This window comes from Macaca fascicularis, chromosome 17, assembly GCF_037993035.2.
Source record: "Macaca fascicularis isolate 582-1 chromosome 17, T2T-MFA8v1.1".
Taxonomy (NCBI): Eukaryota; Metazoa; Chordata; class Mammalia; order Primates; family Cercopithecidae; genus Macaca; species Macaca fascicularis.
The window spans coordinates 28,179,787-28,206,560 of NC_088391.1; the positions used below are offsets into that span (position 1 = coordinate 28,179,787).

Consider the following 26,774-nt stretch of genomic DNA (forward strand, 5'->3'; position numbering starts at 1 on the left):
TTACATACAATTGGAATTAATTGGATCAACATTGTTATGAGTTAAGAGGTTAATTATAATCCCCAGGGCATCTACTAAGAAAATAACTCAAAAGAATGTAATAAAAGAAACTACAGGAGAATTAAAATAGAACATCAGAATATATTTAACATAAAAAAAGGCAAAAATGGAGGAATTGAGGAACAAAAAAGTTATCATACATAAAACAGAGAACAATAGCAAACTGACAAGGCAAATCCTACCTTATCATTAAGTACATTGCATCTAAATGGATCAAACATGACAGTGAAAAGACAGTTATTGACAGAATGGATGAAAACTCAGGTGCAATGCTCACACCTGTAATTCCAGCACTTTGGAAGGTCAAGATTGGTGGATCACCTGAGGTCAGGAGTTTGAGACCAGCCTGGCTAACATGGCGAAACCCCATGTCTACTAAAAATAACAAAAATTAGCCAGGTGTGGTGTCACCCATCTGCAGTCCTAGCTACTCAGGAGGCTGAGGCAGGAGAATCACTTGAACCCGGGAGGCAGAGGTTGCAGTGAGCCGAGATTGTGCCCCTGCACTCTAGCCTGGGCAACAGAGTGAGACTCTGTCTTTAAAAAAAAATTCATGATTTAACTATGTTCACTCTATAAGACACACTCTTTTTATTTTTTAAGAGACAGGGTCTTGCTCTATCACCGGGCTGAAGTGCAGTGGTGCCATCGTAGTCCTGAGCTCAAGTGATTCTCCTGCCTCAGCCTCCCAAGTAGCTGGGACACCAGATGCATCCAACTACACCCAGCTAATTTTTTAATTTCTTGTAGAAACTGAGTCTCACTTGTTGCCCAGGCTGGTCTCAAACTCCTGACTTCAAGTGATCCTCCAACCTCATCTTCCCAAAGTGCTAGATTACAGACATGAGCCACACAATGCCCAGCCCAGGACAATCTTCAAATCAAAGACACAAATAGGTTGAAATGTAAAAGATAGAGTAAGACAACTTGTAACCCAAAGATAAATGAAATGACTACACTAATAATTGACTTTAAGTCAGAAAAGTTACTAGAGACAAAGAAGGATATTTTATAATGATAAAAGGGTCAATCTGCCTCTAACAATCAAGCCCCCAAATATTTGAAATAATGATTGACAGAATTGATGGGAGAAATAGACAATTGAACAATAATAGTTGGAGCCTTCAATAGGTAGAATATTAACAAGGAAATGGAAGGTATGAATGACACTGTAAACCTAATAGTCATCTGTAGAACATTCCACCCAACAACAACAGCATGTATAATATTTTCAAGTATACATGGATCATTGTCCATTATAGGGTATATACTAGGTCATAAAACTAGCAAGCCTCAATAGGAAGAATTTTTTTTGAGACAAGGTTTCTCTTTCACCCAGGCTGGAGTGCAGTGACATAATCACGGCCCACTGCAGCCTTGGCCTCCTGGGCTCAAGTGGTCCTCCCACCTTAACCTCCCAAATAGCTAGGACCACAGATGTGCTCCACCATGCCAGGCTAAATGTTTTTTTTTTTTTAGTAGAGATGGGATCTCCCTATGTTGCCCAGGCTTCAGTAAATTTAAAAAGATAGAAATAATACAAAGTATTTTCTTCAAACACAATGAAATGAAATTAGAAATCAATAACAGAGAAATTTGGGGAAATAACAACTATATATAAATTAAAGAATATATTTCTACAAAGCCAGTAGGCCAAAGAATAAATCACAAAGGAAATTAGAAAATACTTTGGTATGAATGCAAACAATGATACAACATACTAAAATTCATGGCATACTGCTAAAGTAATGGTTAAAGGAATACGTATACCCTTAAAAGCCCATGTTTAAAAAGAAAGCTCTCAAATCAGTTATCTAACCTTTTACTTTAAAAAGCTGTAAAAAGAAGATAAAACTAAACCCAGAGCTAGCAGAAGAAAATAGTAAACCTTAGAGTAGAAATAAATGAAATAGAGAACAGAAAAATATAGAAAATCAAAAATAGCAGAAGTTGGCTCTTTGAAAAGATCGACAATATTGCCAGCCCTTTTAAGTAGACAAATCAAGAAATAAAGAAGTGTTGGTGCTGTAGTGGTGAGCATAGCTGCTTTCCAGGAAAAAAAAAAAAAAGACTCAAATGACTAAAATCGAGAAAGATAAAGAATGAGAGAGTAGACATTAATACAGATCTTACAGAAATGAAAGAATTATTAATGAATACTATGAACAGTTGCTTGCCAACAAATAATCTAAGCGAAGTAGACAAATATCTAGAAAGACACAAAACAACCAAAACTGAATCAAGAAAAAATACAAAACCTCAATAGATGTTTAGCAAGTAAAGAGATTAAATTTGTACCACAAAGAAAAACTGTCCCCAAAGTAAAGCCCAGACTCAGATGGCTTTTTTGGTGAATTCCACCAAATGTTTAAGGGAGAATTAACACCAAATCTAAAACTAAACCAGACAGAGACATCACAAGAAAACTACAGACCAATATCCCTTATGAATATAGATATAAAATCCTCAACAAAGTACTAGCAAATCAAGTCCATCAACATACACAATTCTATTTTACTTCATCATGTGCATCAACAAAGTGGGGTTTATAGTAGGAATGTTGAAGTTGGTTCAACGTACATAAAACTGTCGTTGTAATAGACCACATGGTCATTTCAGTAGACTCAATAGAAGCATTTGACAAAATTCAACACTTCTCATGATAAAAACACTCAGTATACAAGCAATAGAAGGGAACTTCCTCAACCTCATAAAAGGCATCTGCAAAAAAATCCATAATTAACATTGTATGGAATGGTGAAAAACTGTATGTTTTTCCTCTAAGATAAGAAACAAGATATGGATGTCCTGGTCTCACCACTTCTATTCAACGTTGTACTGGAAGTCCTAGCCTGGGCAAATAAGTAACTAAAGGACGTAAAGGCCTCCAGGTTGGAAAAGGAATAAAACTCTATTCAAAGAGAACATGATCTTGTAAAAAGAAAATCTTAAGTAATCCACTAAAAAACTATTGGAACTAATAAACAAGTTCAGCAAAGTTGTGGGATATAGGTTCGATATAGAACAATAAATTGTATTTCTGTATACTAGCAATGAACAATCTGAAAATGAAATTAAGAAAACTTTTCCATTTACAACAGCATAAAAAAGAATAAAATATTTAGGAATAAGTTTAATGAAAGAAGTATAAGATGTATACACCAAAAACCATAAAACTCACTGAAAGAAATTAAGGAAGACTTAAACAAGTGGAAAGATATTTCATGATCATAGATCAGAAGACTTAATATTGTTAAGGTGAAATACTGCCAAATTATACATATCCAATACATTGCCTACCAAATTCCCAGCTTACTTCTTTGCGGATATTAACAAGTTGAGCCTAAAATTCATGTGGAAATGCAAGAAACACAGAATAGCCAAAACAATTTTGAAAAAAAACACAGTGGGAGAATTCAGTGTTTCTCCATTTTAAAACTTACTACAGGCCGGGTTGGGTGGCTCATGGCCGTAATCTCAGCCCTTTGGGAGGCTGAAGTGGGCAGATCACTTGAGGTCAGAAGTTCGAGACCAGCTTGGCCGAGATGGTGAAACTCCATCTCTACTAAAAATACAAAAATTAGCATGATGGTATGCACCTGTAATTCCAGCTACTCAGGAGGCTGAGGCAGGAGAATCGATTGAACCCGGGAAGCAGAGGTTTCAGTGAGCCAAGATCTCACCACTGCATGATCAGCCTGAGCAACGGATTGAGACTCCATCTCAAATAAATAAATAAAACTTGCTGCAAAGCTATACTATTAAGACAGTGCGGTACTGGCCTAAGAATGGACCACTGGAATAGAATGAGGGTCCTGAAATAAACTCTTTACATTTATGTTCAGTTGGTTTTTGACAAAGGTGCCTAGATGATTCAGCTGGGAAATAATAGTCTTTTCAACAAATGGTGCTGGAACAACTGGATATCCACATGTAAAAGTATGAAGTAGGACCTATACTTCATACCATCTACAAAACTAACTCAAAAATCAATTAAAATCCTAAAATAAGAGCTAAATTTTAAGACTGTTAGAATAAAAACGCATAAATCTCCATGATCTTAAATTATGGAATGATTTCCTAGATAAAAAAACTAAAAAGCACAAGAAAGAGAAGAAAAATGAGGTACAGTATACCTCATCAAAACCAAATAATTTTGTATTATAAGTTTTGTGTTACTATCAGGAAACAAAAAAAATCCACAAAATTGGAGGAAAAAAAATCCATAAAATTGGAGAAAATACCTGCAAACTGTATCTGATAAGGGGCTTGTATTCAGAATGTGTGAAGAACTCTTCTAAAAAGACAACCTAATAAAAAGGTAGGCAAAGGATATGAAAAGTCATTTCTTCAAAGAAGTTATGTACATGCACAATAAGCATATGAAAGATTCACAACTTCATCAGTCATCAGGGAAATGCAAATCAAAACCACAATGAGGTACTGCTTCACACCCATTGTAATGGCTAGAATTAAAAAGATAAAAACAAGTGTTAGCAAGGATATAGAAAAATTGGAACCCTCATACACTGCTGGTGGGAATGTAAACTGGTAAATAGCCTGGCAGTTCCTAAGACAGTTAAACTTAGTGTTACACTATGACCCAGTAATTTCACTCATAGGTGTATACCCAAGAGAAACAAAAACGTATGTCCATGTAAAAAATTGAACAACATTATTTATAACAGCCAAAAAGTGGAAACAATTCAAATGTCCATCAACAGAGAAATGGATAAACGAAATGTGGTATATCAGTAAAATGGAATATTATTTGGCTGTAAAACTGGAATGAAGTACTTCAGTATATACCACAACCTGGATGAACCTCAAAAACATTATGCTAAGCGAAAGAAGCCAGTCTTAAAAGTCTACAGAAGTTTCTTTTTGAGGTGATGAGAATGTTCTAAAATTTACTGTGGTAGTGGTTGTACAACTATTTGTGTATACTAAAAACCATGAAATTATAACTCTTTGCAGGGTAAATTTTATCATATATAGATTATATCAATAAAAATATTTTTAAAGCCTATTTGCATTTTAAATATATGTTTCTATAATTTAAATGTGATTGTTAACAATCCAGAAATAAGTTATTATAAGACTAAGTATTATCAATCTTTCTTTGATAAATGGGTTAAATTTGTGGAGTCAGTTTTAGAATTAAAACATTAATAGGCTATTTCTAGGTGTATGGGGTTTGTACACTGATGCTTGTTTCTTTTATATATACATATATAAACTGCAAATATACTGACATATTCCAAGATCAGAGCAAAAACAAAATAACTAAAAATGTGACTTTAAATTAAAATATATTTGTAATCAGCATACTCTTAAATTCTAACTTGTTAACTGACATTGGATTATTTAGAAGCAGATGCTACTGCAGTTCTTTGTTGATTTGGTTGCTATGGTGACTGGATATAGTCACGTACAACAGTAAGCCTACTGTATATTGGATAATTTGATAGAAAATGAGGTTTGAGGTAGGTATTGATGAGTGTACTGGTAATCAGTTGTACGTTTAACATCCTTTCTCTACATGTATTTTCACTGGGTAAGTATAAAATGACATAAGATGCCACCAGAATAGAGTTTGTAAAGGGTGATTTGTTAGACGAAGGACAATATGAGGTCCAACTTGCCGGTGAAAATTACCTTAGTATTCAGTGAATTGAAACAAATTGGAATAGATTTCTGGAGAAGAAGCTGTTGAATCTTACAGCAGCTGTTGGTACCTGTGGAAGCAGCAGTTGAATGAAAAAAATCAGAGAATATAACCAACAGTAAGTTAAGTGGGTTTTAGAAGTGGCTTTAGTAGATAAGCAAGTTTATGATATAATACTTCAGTCATATTTTATAATTTATACTTAAATCTTTTGTATTTGTCGGTCAAGGAGTAAGATCATATTACTGTTTTTTAATGTAGGCGCTGATTAATAGAGCATAAGAGCTACAGATTTACCAGTTTTAGGGTAAACTTAAAACTATTAACCTTTTACCACCGAATAATTTTATTAAATCAATAGTTATAGATTAATTTTGAAAAAATTCTGTGATTTAAATGAAAAAAAATTGTAAAAACCACTTTGTAGTTAAAACTGTCAGGACACTAATACTTTAAATATGTAAATTATTTATAAATGAAGTTATTTTAGCTTATAGATTACATTTATTGCTAAAATAATTATAGCATATTGCCATGAAGTTAAAATTTGTGGAGTCTGTAAAACGCTGTTTTTCTAGTATATTTAGAATTTTTACAATTTGAATATAGAATTTCAGAGTTTATGAATTTATTGAGAATGATCAGTCCAGCTGCACTCCTTGTGAAATTATAAATGTGGAAATTTTCAGAAGCTGTCTTACGAAGAAAGCTATTACAGACTGCTGTAAGACACCTGAAACATAACTTTTACAGACATTAATTATTCACCTTTAAAGAATGTTCTAAGTAATTATATTTTAGTTAATTTGTTAGTATGGTTGAAATGACTGTTTCATACAGGTACACACACTTACCATTTGGGTAATTTGTTGCAGAGTTTGAAATAACAGTATTTGTTACACATATAACTTTCATCACAAAACTTCTGAAACTTAGAATTACTTCAATAACTTATTTTGACGTGATCCTGTTATGTTGTGAGATACTAATTGTTTTAATTCTAAATTGCATTATGAAAACCTGTGTTTTTGAGTTTTAATGAGCATAATGAATTGCTTTTGATATATTGATGCAGTTTATGTAAGAAAATTTATTCTTCTGTGAAGAGACTATCAGCATTTAAGATAAAACTTACTTTATTAAGACAAGGCAGAAATTTTATTAAAAAAATAAGTTAGTTTATGTTCAAATGCAGGCAGTTTATACTGGAAGCGTTACATGTTAAGGGGGTACATGTTATTGCTCAAATATAAGCTATGCGAACAGTGAATTCATATTTTAAACTCAATCCTAAAATGAACAAAGTAAATGAGCATGAAAGTGCTTTGTTAACAATAAAGTAAAACACAACTTTAAGCTGTGATACTGTAATTATCCCCTTTAGTAATCTTGATACCCTGGACTTATTTTGAATATCAGTTTTTAAAGAATGGTAGAATGGTTAAAAAACATGCAAACCCAAATGACACCTGGAAATTGGAATCGATGCTAATATTCTAATTACTGTAAAATCTTTGTGTTTTTTTCTTTAAAATAATTTTAAGTGGAAACATTTTAAGTCTGACTTTTTAATAGAACTGGCTTTAGAAAGAAAGATTTATTGCCAACCTACACATGTATATATGTTCAATGAGATACATGGCACCCATGTGCAGGTAATGACACTTTTTAGTAGGATTAGTAAGAGAATGAAGAACAGATCTACTTATAAGCCTTTCTGAAATAAATGAGAACACAAATCCTTAGTTGCATATATATACACTGTATGTACATATATGCAGACATTGTCTATAAATGTGTATATATGGGATAATGCCTCATTATATTTTAAGAATCTCACATATGTGAGGCAGTATGTTGACATACAGAATATACAGAATTTCCCTTTGTAGAAAAGTCACTAAAGTTTACAGTTAAATTAAAAGCTGCACACCTATTAAGTTATAGAGTAGAATTTGAATGTAGAATAGTTTGACTCAAAATTGATTTATCTTTTCTATCAAAATGACTTTATTTCTGTGGAAACAAGTATGAAGACAAATGAGCCTAAACAGGAAAAAAAAATATTTTCTAATTACCACATATTATACCCTATATACTGTTTAGTATTGTAATTGGCTGTAACTGTCTCTCTTACTGATTAATCCTTGTATCCCCAGCTCTTCAAAGAGTGCCTAACATATAGTAGTTGCCCATTAATTGTTTGCCAGATAAATGAATTAAATGGGCAATTGGTTGATTCTTCTCAGTTGTTTGTCTATATGCTGGTATCAAGCATATATTCTTACTTAGGTTGAGTTATTATCCATCGTGGAACTAAACATCCAAATTCAAATTCATTAGTTTGATAATATTCTTATCTTTTATTTGCAAATCTTAATTTCTATTTTGACTTCAGCTGAAATATGTTATATAAGCCTGTCAGTCTACAGATTGACAAGATCTAGCCAAGTATAGATAAAGCTTAATTCAAAGTTCATGTGATCAAGTTAATTTAATAGCACTTTAATGTATAAATAATTTAGACATATTTGTGAATTGACAGGATGTTCAAGTGAAATGAATTTTCTAGCTTAACTTCTCAGGAAACTCAGATAATTAGTTCAAATTTAGACATAGTGAGATGGAGGTACCTGCAGTTTATCAAGGTGAATAAATCCAGAAAGTAGTTGAAAATGGAATTTTAAAGCTCAGGGCATCCTGAGATACATTGTCTAATACAGTAGCCATTAACCACATGTGGCTATTTAAACTACTAGAGTTAAATAAAATTGCAAATTCAGTTTCTCATCCCTACTAGTCATATTTCAAGTGCTCAATAGCCACATACAACTAGAGGCTATTATATCAGACAGCACAAATGCTATAGGACATTTCTGTCATCACAGAAAGTTCTATCAGACAGCACTGGTGTTGAAGCTGGAGGAAAGGATTTAGGAGTCATTTGGAGATGGACAGTAGTTAATTCAGCAAACATTTATTCAACCTATGTTTTTGTAAATGTACTATAGCCTCTGTGACTACAAAAACAGATTGAGGTCTAAATGTACCACTTTAGTTGCTGTAAATGTAAAAATAGATTGAAGTCTTATGAAAGGCTTGTGTTATAGTGGAGGTGACATCTTGTAAACAACTAAATACAATTTAGTGCTAAGTGTCATAATAGAAGGATATACAGAGTGCTTTGAACCTTAGAATGGGAATAATATAACTTTGCTTTAGGATGTCAGAATCTTGAAGGATGAGTAGAGTTTTCTGAAGAAGAAATTCTATATTCACAGTCATAGTGGTTGAGAAGCCCTGTTTAGGAAAATATTAGCAGAAATCAAGTCCGAACTAATGCCAAAGAATAGTAAGTCAGTCACAGACCAGAAAATAAAGGTGAAGCTATTGACCATTAGAACACTACATTGAAAGTAGTAGAGTAGATGGGTATCTGGAAAGCTAAAGGATCAGCATAGGAAAATATGAAAAGTAAGGAGTATGCAGATCCTGGACCAGTTCAGGAGAACTCTCATAAGCATTGTGTTCTAGGTATATTCTCTTTCATGTGTGTCCACTTGGCTAGGCTAGAGGCAAGTCCTTAAATTGAAAGATCTATATTGATAAAAAATAATAATACTAAGAGCTACTCATACAGCACTTACAATAACAGCTAATATGTGCATAGATAGTGCTTATTATATGCCAGTCACTGTCCTATGCACTTATTATAGTTAACTCATTTAATCGTCACAAGAACCCCATGAATGCTGAAGTAATTTAAAGACCTTTAACCATGGGTTGGAGGAATGAATGGTTTGGCTTAGCTAACTATTGCTAAATGTATGTTATTAACTGTCATTCAGGGATACAAGGCACAGAGGATTTTCTCCTTTATTATTGCTATCAACCACAGCAAACATAAAGGAACAGTTGGATAAGGAAGAAATAGAAGAATTAGGCATTCCAAATGTTTATGTGCTTTCTGTAACTTGGGGGTTGTTATGCGCAGAATTGTCATGTTCCCCCTCACCCCCTGCCACAACCCAAAATTGATATGTCGAAGTCCTCACCTTCAGTATCTTCAGTACCTCAGAATGTAACTGTATTTGGAGACAGAGTGAAAGGGGAGAGTTCCCTGGCCCCACCCCGCTCGCAGGACATGCAACAGAGGTGTGCCTCTCTGTTCAGCCACTGAGAGCTCCAACCCCTTATGGGAGCCGGAGCTCGCAGATGGGCAGGTGCAGGAGCCAGAGCAAGCATGTTGGGCTCTGGCCCCACGGTAGTGTCTACGGGTGGGTGCCTGTGACTCCCAAAGCCCAAGTGGGTGTGCTGCGGTGCACTCTTTTACCTTTGCCGTACACAGATGGCTTAGGTGCCTTCTTGGCACCCAGGTTCTTGTGTGGAGTCCAGGAAGAATAAGGACTTGAAGAGTGAATGTGGGGGCTTTATTGTGGTAGAAGTGGCTCTCAGCAGGATGGATGGGGAGGTGGAAGGGTACCGAGAGGGAAGATTATCTTCCCCTGGAGTTTGGCCGTCCAGCGGCCAAACTCTCTTCTCTGATTGTCCCCACCGAATTCTTGGTGTTCAGTTGCTCTTTCTCTGCCACGCTGTTCTGCTGTTTGTCTGCTCATCTCCTTCTGGAGCCTGGGGTTTGGGATTTATATGGGTACAGGATAAGGGGGTACAGTGGGTCAAAAGACAACTTTTTGGGCATGAAAGCAGGAATGCCTGTTCTCACTTAGAGCCACAGGTATCCAGGCTTGAGGGTGGGTCCTTTGCCAAGGAACTGCCCTCTTCTGCCCACTATTTTCCTGTCTCCTGTCCATATCATTTTCCCCCTCTAAAGAGAAGGTGAGCCCCAATCCAATATGGTTGGTTTCCTTATAAGAACAGGAAATTAGGACATAGACACATACAGAGGGAAGACACAGGGAGAAGATGCCATCTACACATCATGGAGAAAGACTGCAGAAGAAAATAATCTTGCCAACACCTTGCTCTGAGACTTCTAGCATTCAAAATTGTGAGAAAATTTCTGTGGTTCTTTTTTATGGCAAACCTATCAAATTAATACAATAGCCAAGATAACTTTTTTGTAAATATTGGAAACATGAATATATGTTTTTGAATTCTGGATTGATTTTCTTACTGTATCTACTAAATCCTTCACCAAGTTTTAGAAATGGAGGTGTGAGGTGTTTACTTTGTTGTTCTCAGACCTAACAATGTTTGTGAAGAATGCAAGTCATATTCCTTTTGGGATGAGGCGAGAAAGTTAACTTATATCTATAAAACTGATGCCATTCATAAACATTTTTCTTTAATTTTTTTTCTGTAATTTGGTTTTGTAGATTTTTTTTGCAAAAATATAGGTGAACAAGAAGTTAGGGGAAAAATATAGATTCTTCACCCACCAGAGAGGGACCTGAATACATATACAGTGTTTTGAAAAAGTCCCAGGGTGATTCTAAGACAACATCCCTTCCATCTGGTGCACATCTTCTCATCTGATAGATTTTGGTGGTGCTGTGGGTCACATGGAAGGTTGTGATTTTTCTTATTCTCTTTTGTATGTAAGAAACTTAGACTGACAGAAATTAAGCAAAATTGAAGTAGGGGACCAAGGAATTGTGTATTACCGTTGGAATGTAAAATAATATTTTTCAAAGTTAGTAAGGTATAATTTATGCATAGGCGTAATCTTTTCTATAATACCAGTCTTTTGAATAATACCAATAATTTTCTGTTAATTTATTTTTTAAAAATCTGAATTGTACTAAATGATATCTCAGACATCACTTAACTCTAACTTTTCCCAGGCTGTATGCTCTGTTTGTTTGGAGGTTCCTATCAGGCTTGTTTGTCTCTGGTATCCATGCTCTCTTGTCCTTCCTCACATCAGAGATATCTTTTGCTGCTGTCCTGCTTTTTTGAAACTTAGTTTTCTCCCTCAAGTAAATAATTTTATATATGAGCCTCTTAAATCTTATCTATCCTCTTCTGTAACTTCTCCAAGCATTGTATTTTTTTTATTGTTTATTAAGAACTGTAGTGAGCATTAAATTTTAATCATATTTTTTCTATATTTTTGTAGTCTTAACTAACATATATACTGGGCATATTTATAACTTTAGTCAGTAACATTTTCATTATCATACTTTCTCTGGTTTTTTTGTTTTGTTTTGTTTTTTATTTATTTATTTTTTTTTTCCTGAGATGGAGTTTCGTTCTTTTTGCCCAGGCTGGAGTGCAATGGCACAATCTTGGCTCACTGCAACCTTTGCCTCCTGGATTCAAGCGATCCTCCTGCTTCAGCCTCCCATGTAGCTGGGATTACAGGCATGCACCACCACACCCTGCTAATTTTGTAATTTTAGTAAAGACAGGGTTTCATCATGTTGGCCAGGCTGGTCTTGAACTCCTGACCTCAGGTGATTTGCCCACCTCAGCCTCCCAAAGTACTGGGATTACAGGCGTGAGCCACCGTGCTGGCCCTGTTATTTTTTAATGTAACAGTTTTGTGTACATATTTTCATGTGTCATCATAGGACACTTGTAAGAATAACTTAAAAGTCTACATGGCATGGCAATTATTTACAGTCATGATAAATTCTTATCTGCCCTTTGGTAGTAGCCACCTTACCAAAAACATGTTTTAAGCATATGTTTATCTGTTATTCAAGAAGTAATGTAATTATTAGTAGTACTGAATAATTAAATTCAGGAAACACTAAAAATGCTCACTAATTGTATACATCTCTGTTTAAGATGCTTGAAGTTGGACTGTTGGCATATATTCAGACAATAACTTTTATGAATTGCCTACTCACCCATTATTGACACTAATACTCAACCCAGACATTAGAAGTTCCCACCATTTGCACTTACCGATGGCAAAGGAGAACTCCTAGGTGTCACACCAGTAGAGCAGGGTCTTAAAAGTGCCAACAAATCTGTTGCTAGAAATGAAGGAAGTGAAAGAAACTGAAGAGAGAAACATATTGCAGAATTTTTACAAATGGTATAATGAAACTGTCCAATCTGAACTCTGATTCTTTAAAATGGTTGGGAGTTGTAAGATCAGCAGTGCATTTGAGATAAGTGCAAACTTAAGAGTATGGTTATTTGTTTCTATGAAATTTAAAGATATTGAAGGATTTAGTTTTTAAAAGTCTAATAAAGTACTTTATAATCATTTTATGATAGTATATTTGCAAAATGTGCTCTATAATATACCCTTGTGCAAATAGAGACATCAATGATAAGAATAATAGAGTGATGGATAATTTACCAGGGTTCCTCACCTGTCACACTTCTAAGAGTTACTTGGTTTACAGGATTTTTGTAGTCATTTTATTTATGATTATGCTGGAAACAGTTTTTTTTTTGACATATTTTATCTCAGATAAAATAGCTAGTTAATTTGTAGTTCTCCTTTCACTCTTCTCTCTGCTCATCATATTGTACTGTTATAACAAGATTATGGAAAATGCCACTGCATTTGTGGCAGATGGATGTAAAATAGCACAGGAATCCAGAGAATTTGAAGATATATGAGTCCTGTGTTCTGGAGCTGGCCAAAAGTTTGATTATTTGCCAGAAAGCTGTGAGTGGGCTTAGCATTTAGACAGGGACCTTTATTACAAAGTAGCCCTGGTTTAATCTGGCATGTTGGCGACAGTACATACAACATACACATCTGTGTATGTTAATTTCTTCTCATCTCATATTTTCAATTTAGTCTTTTAATAATTCCCTAAAATAACTATTTCAGTTGGTATTACTCAGTGACCTAACTGGAATCCTGTGACTGTTTCTCTGCCATACTGTGAAAGCAGTTAGTTTTGTCTGTTTTGTTTACTACTCTATCCCAGTTATCTAGCAAAAAACCTCACGTTATAAGACCTTAGTAATTGATTGTTGAATGAATTAATCAGTTCCACACACTTCGTAGTCCTCACTCTGCAGTTGTTTATTCTTTGAACAAAAGTTTATTGGAAACCTATTGTGGACTAGGCATGGTGGCTCATGCCTGTAATCCCAGCACTTTGGGAGGCTGAGACGGCGGATCACCTGAGGTCAGGAGTGTGAGACCAGCCTGGCCAACGTGGCGAAACCCCATGTCTACTAAAACTACAAAAATTAGCCGGGCATGGTGGTGGGCACCTGTAATCCCAACTACTCGGGAGGCTAAGGCAGGAGATTTGCTTGAACCTAGGAGGCGGAGGTTGCGATGAGCCAAGGTCACGCCACTGCACCCCAGCCTGGGCAACAGAGCGAGACTCTGTCTCAAAAAAAAAAAAAAAGAAAGAAAGAAAAGAAAGAAAACCTATTATCAGCCAGGCTCTAGGGTATGGAATTTTATAAGACAAGTTGAAGTGTTTGGTTTCATAGTGAGCTTTTATTCTAGTGGAGTGGAAACCACTCATTATAAAACCAAATAATTGCACAAAATAATTTCAGATAGTGATAAGTACTAGGTAAAAAATAAAATATATGTGAGGGGTATATATACCCTACAATTTAGTTGTCAGAGAGCATCTTTCTGAGGAGATGACATCTGAGATACGGGAGTAAAAAGGAGCCAGCCTTATGAAGATCTTGGGAGAAGAACCATAATTTTAATATTCCCCTAAATACAACTTATATGTTAATAGAAAGATATTTATAAAATCCATTGTAAAGCCATCTACTTGCATCAAATCCTCCAAAATTTGAGTATCTTCTTGGGGGGGAAAAGCCCCAGGCTTGAAAAGGTAAGTATTTTTTTTTTTAAATTTTTTCTCTTGGTTATCTTTGATTACTCTTTGTTATCTTGGTGACTCTGATTACTCTTACAACTACTTTATCATCTTCCAGCATTTCTTTGTTTTCTGATTCGCTATTTCTGCTCATATTTTTGTTTCCTTCCTTTTATTTTCTTTGGATTAGCTATGCCTTTTCTCACTGAGTTGGACACTTACATACTAATTTTCAGCTGGGTACAGTGGCTCACACCTGTAATGCCAGCACTTTGGGAGGCCAAAGTGAGAGGATCGCTAGAGCCCAGAAATTTAAGACCAGCCTAGGCAACATAGTGAGAACCTGTCACTACAAAAAATAGAAAAAATTAATGAGGTTTGGTGCTGCATGCCTGTGGTCCCAGCTATGATACTTGGGTGGCTGAGGTGGGAGGATTGCTTGAGCCAGAGAAGCTGAGACTACAGTGAACCACAGTTGTGCCCCTGTACTCCAGCCTAGGCAACAGAGACCCTGTCTCAAAAAAAATTAATTTTTGTTGTAAGTATTTAGAGGTCTGAATTTTTTGATAAATACAGTGTTGTTTGCATCCTAAGGTTTAACTGTAGAATGTTTTGGTTACGTTCGTTTCTGTTCCTTTTCTATTATTCATTATAATTTCTTCTTTGGCTTATGAATTATTGAAACGTTTACAGACATTTTATGTTTTTGCTTTTTGAGAGCCAAGGTCTCACTCTGTCACCCAGACTGGAATGCACTGGTACAATCAAGACTCACTGCAGCCTTGACCTCCTGGACTCAAAGAATCCTCCCACCTCAGCCTCTCAAGTAGCTGGGACTATAAATGTGTGCCACCACACCCAGCCAAATTTTTTTGTAATGTTTTGTAGAGACAGGGTCTTACTGTGTTGCTTAGGCTGGTCTTGAACTCCTGGGCTCAAGGTATCCTCCCGCCTTGGCTCCCAAAGTGTTGGAATTACAGGTGTGAGTCACTGGACCCAGCCTGCAAACGTATTTTTAAGCTTTTAAAAAATTATTTTATTTTTAACTTTTGTGTACATTGAAGACATTTAATACTAATTTCTTTGAAATTTGTGAAACTTGATTTATGGTGTTCTATGTGGCCCATTCTTAAATTTTTTTTTGCTCTACTTCTTTATGTGCTTGAAATGAAAGTATATATTTAAATTGTTAGGTGCAGGGTTCTTTCCAAGATCATTTAGGTCAAACTAATTGATAATGTTGTTCTGATATTCTGTATCCTTGATAATATTTTGTCTGCTTGTTCTGTTAATCACAGAGATAAGTGTTAAAACAGCCTGTCATGATAGTGTGATTGGAATGTGATCCTTGTAATTTTTTTAATTCAATTTGATTTTCTCTTTTTTTAAATAAGCAAAACTTTGGCCATTTTTTTTCTAAGTCTTAAGGTTTATTTATAATAATGATTGCCTTCTACAATGCTTTATAATTTATATTTACAACCCCCCATAAATTTTTTGTATTCTGGATTATTCCTTCACATTTTCTGATATTTGGCGTAATGATGAAGCACACTTCATATCCATTGACCCCTCTCCTTCAACAACTCAAAACATTAAATAAATACTGTAGAAAAAATGAAGAGATGACCTGAAGACTTAATCATCTACATATAGATGACAGAAGAGTCAGTTCTTTGTAATGAAATACTGTAAGAGTGAAGAATTAACAAATTGTTTGTAGTTTAACAGAAAAGCATAGTAACTCTTTCCAAAACCACTGAATAAAAGTAAAATGAATCTTTTACGTAGCATTCTAATTAGCAGACTGGTTTCCATATCCCATCATTCTCATAGTCTTCTGTTGTCGTGTCTTCTTCCATGTCTCCTTGGGATGAAAAGGGCTGAGGCTGGTTGGCAGGTAGTTCATTCCCACTATTCTGACTCAAAGATACCAGGTTTTGGGTTCAGTGGTTTGAGTGAGTTCACCCAGAGCTTCGTCTACAAGCTGTCCTCCATTAAGCTATGCCTCCTCTCTGCTGTCAGAGTCTATTATTCCGTGCTCCCTGTCAAGTAGGGCTTCCATTTTCAATCTTCCAAAGTGTTGCTCCAGAGGGAGCTTTCCAATTTCTTGGATCAAAGAAATCTGAGGCCGAGCGTGGTGGCTCACGCCTGTAATCCTAACACTTTGGGAGGCCAAGGCAGGCGGATCACCAGGTCAGGGGTTTGAGACCAGCCTGACCAACATGGTGAAACCCTGTCTCTACTAAAAATACAAAACATTAGTCAGGTGTGGTGGCACGCACCTGTAGCCCAGCTACTCGGGAGTTTGAGGCAAGAGAATCACTTGAACCTGGCAGGCGGAGGTTGCAGTAAGCTGAGATCACGTCACTGCACTACAGCCTGGGCAACAAAGTGAGACTCCGTCTCAAGGGAAAAAAAAAAAAAGAAATCTGAGCTTGATTTTTCATTTGAATGGTTAACAGAACAAGATATAGCGATAGCGAAGTTTGGAAGCATAAAGCTGGTAGGCAGAAGTCAGAAAAAGTGCTTTTGTTGCCAGGCCATTTTTTTCAGTACTTTTTAAGTGTTAGAAACTACTGGCGTTTGTGCAAGGTTCAAAAACTTGATCCTCCTTTGGCAGTGAGCAAATCCTCAAGATTTGTTGAAATGTATCACATCTTTCATAGCTATAGATGTACTACCCTGAGTAAAGAGCGTGTATTCTTGTCACAAATGAGGATATCTGCAAAACTCAGAAATTCACTGGCTCTCATAAGATTTTTCCTTTCCTTTCCTTTCCCCTTTCCTTTCCCCTTTCCTTCCCTTCCCCTTTCCTCTCCCCTTTCCTTCTCCTCCCCTTTCCTCTCCCGTTTCCTTCTTTTTTAAATGGAATCTCACTCTGTCACTCATGCTGGAATGCAGTGGTGCCATCTCGACTAACTGCAACCTCTGTCTCCCAGGTTCAAGCAATTCTCCTGCCTCAGTTTCCCGAGTAGCTGGGACTACAAGTGTGTGCCACCCTGGCCAACTAATTTTTGTATTTTTAGTAGAGACGGAGTTTCATCATGTTGGTCTCAAAACACCTGACCTCAAGGATCCACCCGCCTCAGCCTCCCAAAGTGCTGGGATTGCAGGTGTTAGCCACCACACACCCAGCCAAGATATCTACTTTCATTAAAAAAAAAAAAGCTGTGTAGTTTTGGTGAAGATATAAATTAAATAAATAACCCTCCTGTGTGACATTTCTACCTCTTCCTCAAATTGAACAAGTAATGTATCCTATACCATACTCTCTTAAATGAGAAGACAACAAAGGTGAGTCTAGTTCTGTTAAGGATGCTCTTCTACAATACAGTTTTTCCCAAAGCTCTGAAGAGAAACAGAGAAACGACTTTGCCACCAATAGCTTGGACCTCTTGATTTTCAAAAACCCTGACAGGATGTTTTCTTTGTTTTGATTTTGACAGCACAGCATCTGATTTTAATGACAGACCTTTTTTTTTCCCCCCCCCATTGTCAAATAAATTGTTCTTTTCTTTTGAAGGAGAAAACTGGAGGCTGTTTCTTACACTTCAGATATCACCAGAACATCCTTGACAGAGCAATTCTAGAGAAGTTTTTATCAGGGACAATACTTTTAACTTTATTCTTATTACCATCTAAAGCCAGTATTCAATTAAGAAATTTTATGATAATTGTTGTTGCCACAGGGTTGAAGCTAATATTTGAGATAGAACACTCTTCTTGAATTACTCTGGGAAACAATAACCTTTGATTATTTCCATTGAGACTGTCAGAAATTATAAATATAAGAGGACATCGACCAATCTGCACATTCTTTCTTAGAACTTCATGTAAAGTATCAGGATCTCAACAGAACTAATCAGGTAAATCTTCAACCAAAATTATGTTCTTATCAGTCCTCAGATCATCTCCAAGCATATATAGCTTGCGATACTTTGTTGCCCTTAGTAACAACTCTTTGTAAACTGAGATCTAAGACTGATAGAAATATAAGGCAGCTTGATTCAGGATTAAACATCTTGAAACAATCTTTTTGGAAGTCTGTTACAACTGGATTAATCCACTCTTGTTCTTGAATACCATGCTTCTTTGGTAGTATTTTTTATAGTAATTCTTTCCACATCTAGGAGGACTTGTTATGAATAAGATAGATATACCCTGTTTGGGTTGCCTTTCTAAGACGAACTTTCATCCAGGTTTCAACTTCATTTATCTTATGCACATCAAGTTCATGCAGAGTTTCTGGTTTATATTTATCCACCCATAATTCATTTTCAGGCAGATATTCTTTTAAATTTTTTAGAGATAAATCTGTTCTAAGGAAGATAACCTTTTTTTCTACGTGGAAATCTATTACTTTCTAACATTTTTTTCTTGTATGACATGAGTGATTCACACCTAATGTGTAGTAATAGTGTTCTCCCTGTTCTCTGAAAAATCACATGATGAGTCTACCCAGTCTTCCACCTTTGTGGAATGTAAACCAAAAACTATCTAAGGCAAGTCTCTTTTTAAAAAATTAAGAAAAATGTTTTTATTTCAATAGGTTTTTGGGAAACAGTTGGTGTTTGATTACCTGAATACATTCTTTAATGGTAATTTCTAAGCTTTTGGTGCACCCATCACCCGAGCAGTATACACTGTACCCAGTGTGTAGTCTTTTATCCCTCACCTCCCCCCACACGTTCCTCTGAGTCCCCAAAATCCAATGTATCACTCTTATGCCTTAAACTGAACATGCATTTGGTTTTCCATTCCTGAGTTACTTCACTTAGAATAATCGTCTCCAGTTCCATCCAGGTTGCTGCAGGGGCCATTATTTTATTTTTTTAATGCCTGAGTAGTATTCCACGGTGTATACATACCACATCTTCTTTATTTATCATTGATTGATGAATATTTGGGTTGGTTACATATTTTTGCAACTGCAAATTGTGCTGCTATAAACATGCATGTGCAGGTATCTTTTTCGTACAATGACTTCCTTTCCACTGGGTAGATACCTAGTAGTGGAGTTGCTAGATCAAACAGCAGATTTCCTTTTAGTTCTTTAAGGGATCTCCATGCTGTTTTCCATGCCATAGTGGTTATACTGGTTTACATTCCCACCAACAGTGAAAAGCATCTATTATTTTTTGATTTTTTTGTTATAGCCATTCTTGCAGGAGTTGCACTGTGGTTTTGATTTGCATTTCTCTGATCATTAGTGATGTTGAGCATTTTTCTGTAGGCTTGTCGGCCATTTGTGTATCTTCGAGTATTGTCTGTTCATGTCCTTAGCCCACTTTTTGATGGGATTGTTTGTTTTTTTCTTGCTGATTTGTTTGAGTTCTTTGTAGATTCTGGATATTAGTCCTTTGTCATATATATAGATTGTGAAGATTTTCTCCTACTCTGTGGGTTGTCTGCTAACTCTGAATTATTTCTTTTGCTGTGCTAAAGCTTTTTAGTTTAATTAAGTCCCATCTATTAACCTTTGTTTTTGTTGCATTTGCTTTTGGATTCTTGGTCATGAAGTCTTTGCTTAAGCCAATGTCTAAAAGGGTTTTTTCTCATTGTTATCTGCTAGAATTTTTATCGTTTCAAGTCTTAGATTTAAGACTTTGATTTATCTTGAACTGATTTCTGTATAAAGTGAGAGATGAGGATCCAGTTCCATTCTTCTACATGTGGCTTCCCAATTATCCCAACACCATTTGTTGAATAGGATGTCATTTCCCCACTTTACGTTCTTGTTTACTTTGTTGAAGATCAGTTGACTGTAAGTATTTGGCTTTATTTCTGGGTTTTCTATTCTACTCCAATGATCTGTGTGCCTATTTTTATACCAGTACCATGCTGTTTTAGTGACCTTATAGTATAGTTTGAAATCGGGTAATGTAATGTTTCCAGATTTGTTCTTTTTCCATAGTCTTGCTTTGGCTATGCAGGCTCTCTTTCGGTTCCGTATGAATTTTAGGATTTTTTTTTAAGTTCTGTGAAGAATGATGGTGGTATTTTGATGGGAATTGCTTTGAATTTGTAGATTGCTATTGGCTGTATGGTCATTTTACAATATTAATTCTACCCAGTGTTCTGTATAGTAATATTAATTCATGAGCATGGGATGTGTTTCTATTTGTGTCATCTGTGATTTCTTTCAGCAGTGTTTTATAGCTTTTCTTGTAGAGATCTTTCACCTCCTTGGTTAGGTATCTCCTAAGTGTTTTATATTTTTGCAGCTATTGTGAAAGAAGTTGAGTTCTTGATTTGATTCTCTGCTTGGTTGCTGTTGGTGTATAGCAGACCTACTGATTTGTGTATATTAATTTTGTATCCTGAAATTTTGCTGAATTCATCTACCAGTTCTAGGAGCTTTTTGGATGAGTCTTTAGGGTTTTCTAGGTGTATGATCATATCATCAGCAAACAGCAACAGTTTGACTTCCTCTTCACCAATTTGGATGCCCTTTATTTCTTTCTCTTGTCTGATTGCTCTGGCTAAGACTTCCAATACTATGTTGAATAGAAGTGGTAAAAGTGGGTGTTCTTGTCTCGTTCCAGTTCTCAGGGGGAGTACTTTCAACTTTTTCCTGTTCGGTATAATGTTGGCTGTGGGTTGGTCATAGATGGCTTTTATTACGTTAAGGTATGTCCCTTCTATGCTGATTTTGCTGTCTTAATCATAAAGGGATGCTGGATTTTGTCAAATGCTTTTTTTGCATCTATTGAGATAATCATGTGATTTTTGTTTTTAATTTTGTTTATGTGGTATGTCACATTTATTGACTTATGTATGTTAAACCATCCCTGCATTCCTGGTATGACAACCACTTCATCATGGTGGATTATCTTTTTAATATGATGTTGGATTCGGTGGTTAGCTAGTATTTTGTTGAGGATTTTTGCCTCTGTGTTCATCAGGGATATTGGTCTGTAGTTTTCTTTTTTTGTTTTGTCCTTCCCTGGTTTTGGTATTAGGGTGATACTGGCTGCATAGAATGATTTCAGGAGGATTCCCCTTTTCTCTTTCTTTTGGAATAGTGTCAATAAGATTGGTACCAATTCTTCTTTGAATGTCTGATAGAATTCAGCTGTGAATCCATCTGGTCCTGGCCTTTTTTGTTGTTGTTTGCAGTTTTTTTCACTACCAGTTCAGCCTCTCTGCCTGTTATTGGTCTGTTCAGAGATTCTTCATCTTCCTGGTTTATTCTAGGAGGCTATATATTTCCAGGAATTTATCCATCTCCTCTAGGTTTTCTAATTTATACACATAAAGGTGTTCATAGTAGCCTTGAATAATCTTTTGTATGTCTGTGATATCTGTAGTAATAGCTCCGTTGTGTTTCTAGTTGAGCTTATTTGGATCTTCTCTCTTCTCTTCCTTTCTCTCTCTCTCTCTTTTTTTTTTTTTTTTTTTTTTTGAGATGGAGTCTTCCTTTGTTGCTCAGGTTGGAGTGCAGTGGCGGGATCTCAGCTCACTGCATCCTCTGCCTCCCAGGTTCAAGTGGTTCACCTGCCTCGGCCTCCTGAGTAGCTGAGTTTATAGGCATGTGCCACTCTGCCTGGCTAATTTTTGTATTTTTAGTAGAGAGAGGGTTTCAACCATGTTGACCAGGCTGGTCATGATCTGCCCGTCTTGGCCTCCCAAAGGGTGAGATTAAAGGCGTGAGCCACCACAGTCAGCCTTCTCTCTTCTTTTCTTGGTTAATCTCGCTAATGGTCTATCACTTTTATTTATCTTTTCAAAGAACCAGCTTTTTGTTTCATTTATGTTTTGTAGTTTTTTGTTTGTTTCCATTTCATTTAGTTCCAGTCTGATGTTTGGTATTTCTTTTCTTCTGCCGAGTTTGGGTCTGAATTGTTCTTGTTTTTCCAGTTCCATGAGGTGTGAACTTACTTAGATTGTCTGTGCTCTTTCAGACATTTTGATGTAGACATTTAATATGATGAACTTTCCTCTTAGCGTCGCTTTTGCTGTATCCCAGAGGTTTTGATAGATTGTGTCACTATTATCGTTCAGTTCAAAGAAGTTTTTAATTTCCATCTTGATTTCATTTTTGACCCAGTGATCACTCAGGAGCAGGTTATTTAATTTCCATGTATTTGCATTGTTTTGAGTATTCCTTTTGGAGTTGATTTCCAATTTTATTCCACTGTGGTCTGAGAGAATACTTGGTATATTTCAATTTTCTTAAATTTACTGAAAGTTGTTTTGTGGTCTATCATATGGTCCATCTTGAAGAATGTTCCATGTACTGATGAATAGAGTATATATTCTGCAGTTGCTGGGTAGAATATTCTGTAAATATCCGTTAAGTCCATCTGTTGTAGGGTATAATTTAAGTCCATTGTTTCTTTGTTGACTTTCTGTCTTGATGATCTGTCTAATGCTGTCAGTGGAGCGTTAAAGTTTCCCACTATTGCCGGGCGCGGTGGCTCAAGCCTGTAATCCCAGCACTTTGGGAGGCTGAGACGGGCGGATCACGAGGTCAGGAGATCGAGACCATCCTGGCTAACACGGTGAAACCCCGTCTCTACTAAAAATACAAAAAACTAGCCGGGCGAGGTGGCGGGCGCCTGTAGTCCCAGCTACTCAGGAGGCTGAGGCAGGAGAATGGCGCAAAACTTGGGAGGCGGAGCTTGCAGTGAGCTGAGATCCGGCCACTGCACTCCATCCCGGGCTACAGAGCAAGACTCCGTCTCAAAAAAAAAAAAAAAAAGTTTCCCACTATTATTGTGTTGCCGTCTATCTCATTTCTTAGGTCTAGTAGTAATTGTTTTATAAATGTGGGGGCTCCAGTGTTAGGTGCATATATATTTAGAATTGTGATGTTTTCCTTTTGGAGTAGTCCTTTTATCATTATATAATGTCTCTCTTTGTCTTTTTAAACTGCTGTTGCTTTGAAGTTTGTTTTGTTTGATACAAGGATAGCTGCTACTACTCCTACTTTTGGTGTACATTTGCATGGAATGTCTTTTTCCACACCTTTACCTTAAGTTTGTGTTAGTCCTTATATGTTAGGTGAGTCTCCTAAAGACAGCAGAAACTTGGTTGGTGAATTCTTATCTGTTCTGCTATTCTGTATCTCTTAAGTGGAGCATTTAGGCCATTTACATTCAATGATAGTATTGAGATGTGAGATACTGTTCTATTCGTTGTACTATTTGTTGCCTGAATATCTTGTGTGGTTTTTTTTGTTTTTGTTTTTGTTTTTCATTGTGTTATTGTTATTGTTATATAGGGTCCTGTGAAACTTATGCTTTAAGGAGATTCTATTTTGGTGTATTTTGAGGATTTGTTTCAAGATTTAGAGTTCCTTTTAGCAGTTCTTGTAGTGCTGACTTGGTAGTGAATGAATTCTCTCAGCATTTGTTTGTCTGGAAAAGACTGTCTTTCCTTCATTTATGAAGCTTAGTTTCGCTGGATACAAAATTCTTGGCTGCTAATTGTTTTGTTTAAGGAGGTTAAAACAGGACCTCAGTCCCTTGTAGCTTGTAGGGTTTCTGCTGAGAAATCTGCTGTTAATCTGATAGGTTTTCCTTTTATAGGTTACCTGATGCTTTTGCCTCACAGCTCTTAAGGTTCTTTCCTTTGTCTTGGCATTAGATAACTTGATGACTATATGCTTAGATGATAATCTTTTTGTGATGAATTTCCCAGGTGCTCTTTGTGCTTCTTGTATTTGGTTGTCTAGATCTCTAGCAAGACTGGAGAAGTTTTCCTTGACTATCTGCACAAATACAATTTCTAAACTTTTATGTTTCTCTTTTTCCTTGGGAACACTAATTATTCTTAGCTTTGTACATTTAACATAGTCCCAAACTTCTTGGAGGCTTTGTTCATATTTTTAAATTCTTTTTTCTTTGTCTTTGATGGATTGGGTTAATTCGAAAGCCTTCTCTTCAGGCTCTGAGGTTCTTTCTTCTGCTTGTTTGATTCTACTGCTGAGACTTTCCAGGTGAAATTTGCATTTCTCTGAGTGTGTCCTTGATTTCCAGAAGTTTTTATTGTTTTTTATTGATATTTATGCTATCTATTTCACTGAAGAATTTTTCTTTCATATCCTGTATCATGTTTTTGATTTCTTTAAGTTGGACTTCACCCTTCTCTGGTGCCTGCTTGATTAGCTTAATAATCTACCTTCTGAATTCTTTTTCTGGCAATTCAGAGATTTTGTCTTGGTTTGCATCCATTGCTAGTGAGCTGGTATGATCTTTTGGGGGTACTAAAGAATCTTGTTTTGTCATATTACCAGAATTGTTTTTCTGGATCCTTCCCATTTGGGTAGACTGTGTTAAGAGGGAAGATCTGGGATTGAAGGGTTGCTGTTCAGATTCTTTTGTCCCATGGGGTGCTCCCTTTGATGTGGTGTTCTCCCCGTTCTCTTAGGAATGGGGCTTCCTGAGAGCTGAACTTTTGTTTTTGATCTTCTGGGTCTAGCCACTCAGCGGAGGTACTGGGCTCCAGACTGGTACTGGGGAGTGTCTGCAAAGAGTCCTGTGATATGATCCATCTTCAGGTCTTGTAGCCGTGGATATCAGCACTTGCTCCGGTGGAGGTAACAGGGGAGTAAAGTGGACTCTGTGAAGGTCTTTGGTTGTGTTTTTGTTTAGTGTGCTGGTTTTATGTTGGTTGGCCTACAGCCAGGAGGTGGCACTTTCGATAGTGCATCAGCTGTGGTCCTACAAGGAGGATGCAAACTTGCCCTAGGGATACCTGGTTAAGTATTCAGGTTTCTCAGGTGGTGGGCAGGGCCATAGAGCTCCCAAGACATTACTACCATTGTCTTCAGCTACAAGAGCAGGTGGAGAAAGACCACCAGGTGGGAGCAGGGATAGGCATGTCTGAGCTCAGCCTCTCCTTGGGCAGGGCTTGCTGTGGCTGCTCTGGGGGATGAGGGTGTGGTTCCCAGTCCAATGAAGTTATATTCCCAGGGGGTTTACGGCCGCCTCTACTGAGTCATACAGGTCACCAGGGAAGTCGGGGAAAGCTGGCACTCACAGGCCTCACCCTGCTCCCACTCGGCCACAGTCCTGAAGGCCAGTCTCACTCCAGCTGTAACCCCCCAACAGCACTGAGTCTATTTCCAGGCCGCTAGTGACTAGGGCTGAGTACTTGCCCCAGATCATGAGCCTCCCCATTCAGAAAGCAAGCAGACTCACAGTTCTTCGGCATCTTGGGGAGCCTGCAGTGGTGACACAGTTCCTTAGAGGGTCTGTGGATTCTCTTGGCTTTCTTAGTATGTTCCTGTGGTAGTTCTTGGAGCAAAAGTTTACGATATGAGTCTCCACATACTGTTCTGTCTGAGTGGGAGCTGCAAGCTAGTTCTGCCTCCTATCTGCCATCTTAATCCTGAGACAGGTCTCTAGCAGTTTAGAAATTTATTTCATTAGGGTTACAGATCATAACTCATGACACAGCCTCGGGATGTCCTGTAAACATGTGCCCAAGGTGGTTTGGTTGTAGCATGGTTTTCTATGTTTTAGGGAGACATAAGACATCAGTTAGTACATGTGAGGCATACAATGGTTTGGTCTGGAAAGGGGGAATAACTCAAGGGGTGTTGAGGGGTGGCTTATAGGTCATAGGTGGATTCTGCTATTTTCTTACTGGTTGAAGGAGCTATTATAAGACCTGGAATCAATAGAAAGGAGCGTCTAGGTTAAGGGGTTGTGGAGACCAACGTTCTTATTATGTAGATGACATCTCATATGTGGCCACCCCCAGAGGCAATAGATGACAGATATTCCCTATTCAGACCCTTAATAGGTGCTAGACCCTCAGCCAGTCTTTTCAGAATCAGAAAAAGTCCTGGAAGGGGAAGAAGATTCTCTGGAATGTAAATTTCCCCCACAACAGACAGCTTTGTAGGGCCATTGCAAAATATGTCAGAGAAATATATTTTGAGGTAAAATACTTTGGTTTCTTTCAGGGCTCTGCTATCTGTCATGTGATGCTATACTAGAGTCAGGTTGGAATTTGGTATCTTATTTCTGCAAAGAGTCTGTTCTGTCAGTCTTAGGATATTGTATTTTAATGTTAATGCTGGTCAGTTGTGTGCCTGAACTCCAAAGGGAGGAGAGTATAATGAGGCATGTCTAACCACTCCTTTCCCGTCACGGTCTGAACTAGTTTTTCAGGTTAAGTTGGGTCCCTTTGGCCTAAAAGAGGGTCCTTAGTCAGGTAGGGCACTTAGAATTTTATTTTTAGTTAACAGAAAGATGCCTTTGGTCTAAGAAAGTTTTGACATTATAAACTTTAATAGTTCATCTGTAGTGTCCAATCTGTAGTATATTAAAATATAATTCGTTTCCATTAAAAAGAATGTAATG

The 26,774-nt window shown here is 36.8% G+C and overlaps 1 protein-coding gene and 1 pseudogene across 4 annotated transcripts in view; one reads left to right on the top strand and one right to left on the bottom strand.

Moving 5' to 3' along the window:
• Positions 1-26,774, top strand: part of FNDC3A (fibronectin type III domain containing 3A) — a 226,865-nt gene that overhangs the window by 46,269 nt on the left and 153,822 nt on the right. The window lies entirely within an intron of this gene.
• Positions 4,420-25,617, bottom strand: LOC107127881 (cell cycle checkpoint protein RAD17-like; annotated as a pseudogene).